We start from the raw sequence: 3,561 nt of genomic DNA, 5'->3' as shown, positions 1-3,561 counted from the left end.
GTTACTACAGCCTTATTATATAACTTGAAAGCTGAAATCATGATGCCTCCAGCTTTGTTTCCTTTTTCAAGATTTCTTTGTCTATCCAGAGTCTTCTGTGGTTTAGGGTTGTTTCTTTTAGTTCTGTGAAAAATACTCTTGGTATTTTGATAGGGACTGCATTAAATGTGGAGATTGCTTTGGATAATAGAGACATTTTAACACTATTTGTTTTTCTAATCCATGAGCGTGCAATATCTCCATTTCTTTGTGTCCTCTTCAATTTCTTTCATCAGTGATTTATAGTTTTCAAAGTACAAGTCTCTCATCTCTTTGGTTAGGTTTATTCCTAGGTATCTTATTTGTTTTTGGTATGACTTTTTAAATATTTTATTTATTTACTCATGAAAGACACACAGAAAGAGAGGCAGATACATAGGCAAAGGAAGAAGCAGGCTCCATGTAGGGAGCCCGATGCGGGACTCGATCCCAGGACTCCAGGATCATGCTCTGGGACGAAGGCAGATGCTCAACCACTGAGCCACCCAGGTGTCCCAGTAAATACGATATTTTACGTTTTTTTTTCAAAGAACCAACTCTTAGTTTCACTAACTTGTTCTACTCTTTTATTACTTATCTACTACTTTATTATTTATTTATCACTTATTTCTGCTTTAATTTTTATTATTTCCTTCCTTCTGCTGGTTTTAGGTTTTGTTTATTGTGCTTTTGCTAGCTCCTCTAGGAGCAAGTTTAGGTTGTTTATTTGAGATTTTTCTGACTTCTTGAAATAGGCTTGATTGGCTTTAAGTTTCCTCTTAGAACAGCTTTTGATGCATTCCAGAGGTTTTAAATCCTGTGTTTTCATTTTCATTTGTTTCCATTTACTTTCATTTTTTTTCTTTTATTTACTGGTTGATGAATCCATTGTTTAGAAGTATGTTAAATAATTTCCCTGTATTTATGCTCTTTCCAGATTTTTTTCTTGTGGTTGACTTCTAGTTTCATAACATTGTGGTCAGAAAACATGTGTGGTATAATTTCAGTCTTCTTGAATTTGTTGAGGTTTGTTTTATGGCCTAATATGTGTTCTGTTTTGGGGAATATTCCATGTGCACTTGAAATTAACATGTATTCTGCTGTTTTAGGGTGGAATGTTCTGAATATAGCTGTTAAATCCATCTCTTCCAGAGTGCCATGAAAAGCTATTGTTTCCTTGTTTATTTTCTGTTTAAATAATCTGGCCATTGATATAAGTGAAGTGTTAAGGTCCTCTAATATTATTGTATTATTATCAGTTAGTTTTTTATGTTTGTTATTAACTGTTTTAAGTATTTGAGTGCTCCTGTGTCAGGTTTATAAATATTGTTAGAACTTCTTTTTTTTTTTTTTAAGATTTTATTTATTTATTCATGAGAGACATAGACCGAGGCAGAGACCTAGACAGAGGGAGAATCAGGCTCCCTGTAGGGACCCTAATGTAGGACTCAATCCTAGGACTCTGAGGTCATGACCTGAGCCAAAGGCAGATGCTCAACCACTGAGCCACCCAGGTGCCTGGCATTAGACTTCTTGTTGCCTTGTTCTCTTTATGATTATATAGTGCTCTTTTCTCCTCTTATTACAGTCTTTGTTTAAAGTCTATTCTGTTTTATATAAGAATCACTACTCTGAGACGCCTGGTGGCTCAGTGGTTGAGCATCTCCCTTTGACTCAGGAGGTGATCCCAAGAGTCCTAGGATTGAGTCCCACATCGGGCTCTTCATGGGGAGCCTGCTTCTCCCTCTGGCTATGTCTCTAATAAATAAATGAAAAAAAAATGTCTAAGGAAAAAAAAGAATCACTACTCTGGCTTTTTAAAAATGTTTTTTTTTTTTTTTTTGGTTTGTTTGTTTATTTATTTATTTCAAAAAGAAATTGAGAAAATGAGGAAAGAGGCAGAGGGAGAAAATCTTCAGCAAAGTCCCCGCTGAGCAATGAGCCCAATGCTGGCCTCGATCTCACCTCCCATGAGATCATGACCTGAGCCCAAACCGGGAGCTGGATGTTTACCCAACTGAGCCACCAAGATGCACCTCTGGTTTCCTTTTGATGCCTGTTTGCATGATAGATATTTTTCCATTCTCTCACTTTCAATCTGCAGGTGTCTTTATGTCTAAAATGGGTCTATTTTAGGGAGCATATAGATAGATTTTGTTTTTCTTTTTTTTTGTTACTCTGTGTCTTTTGATTAGAGCATTAAGTACATTTACATTCAAAGTAATATTGATATATAGGTATTTATTGTCATTTTATTACTTGCTTTGTGGTTATTTGTGAAGATTTTTTCTGAATCTTTCTTGTCTTTTTTTCATGTTTTACTGCTTTTCTTTAGTGATATACTTGGGTTTATTTATCTTTATTCCTTGCATATTTTTTTAGTAGTTTTGGTATATCATCACCATTAGATTTTTATATAACCTCTTCTGCACATAGTAGTCTATATTACATTGATGGCCATTTAAGTTTGAATCCATTCTTTTTTTCCCAATGTTTTAAGTGTATATTATTATATTTTATATCATTTTTGGGAGTTCTCTGACCGATTTTTTTACATGAATATTCATTTTTCACTGCTTTTGTGTTTCCTATCTCTAGGAACTTTTGGTCACTTTTGGTCTCTCCTTCCCACTGAAAGAGTCCCTTTTTATATTTCTTTAAGATGGTTTAGTGGTCATAAACTTATTTAGTTTTTGTTTTTGTTTTTGTTTTCGTGTTTTGCTTTTGGAAACTTTTGATTTCTACTACTATTCTGAATGATACCCTTGCTGGATATAGTATTCTTGACTGCAGATTTTTCCCATTCAGCACTTTGAGTACATAATACCACTTTCTTCTGGGTTGCAATGTTTCTGCTGAAAAATTTGCTTATCTCCTTATGGGGGGTTTCCCTTGTATATAACTTCTCTTGCTGCTTTTTTTTTTTTTTTTTTTTTTTTTTTTTTTTTTTACCTTTTTCACTACTTTTTCCCATTTCAATTAGTATTTGTCTTTTTGTCCTTGGTTAAATTTTGGGGGGAATCTCTGTGCCTTGTTGGCCTGGATATCTGTTTCCTTCCCCAGCTCAGGGAGGTTTTCTGCTATTATTCCTTCAAAAAAAATTTCTGCCTTCTTTTCTCTTGTTTCTTCTAGGATCCCTATAATACAAATGTTATTTTGTTTGATGGAGGTACTGAATTTCATCAGACGATTCTTATTTTGCATAATTCCTTTTTCTCTTTTGTTCAGCTTGACTTTCTTCAATTACTCTGTCTTCTAGGTCACTATTTTGATTCCTGTGCTTCTTCTGCTCTGCTGTTCATTCCAACAAGTTGTTTCTCATTTCATTTACTGAGCCCTTTATCTCTGCTATGTGATTCCTTATCTCTGTATTAAGGATCTCACTCATGTCTTCCACTCTTTTCTCAAGCTCATTGAGCATCTTTATGAGCATTGCTTTAAATTCTCCAAAAGGCATATTACTTATATCTGTGTCACTTAGATCTCTGGCTGTGGCCTTGTCCTGTTCTTTCATTTGGGATAAATATATATCTCCACTTTTTT

This window comes from Canis lupus, chromosome 21 (genome assembly GCF_048164855.1).
Source record: "Canis lupus baileyi chromosome 21, mCanLup2.hap1, whole genome shotgun sequence".
NCBI classification, from domain to species: Eukaryota; Metazoa; Chordata; class Mammalia; order Carnivora; family Canidae; genus Canis; species Canis lupus.
The sequence above is the reverse complement of the archived record's forward strand: the minus strand, read 5'-3'. Positions refer to the sequence as shown.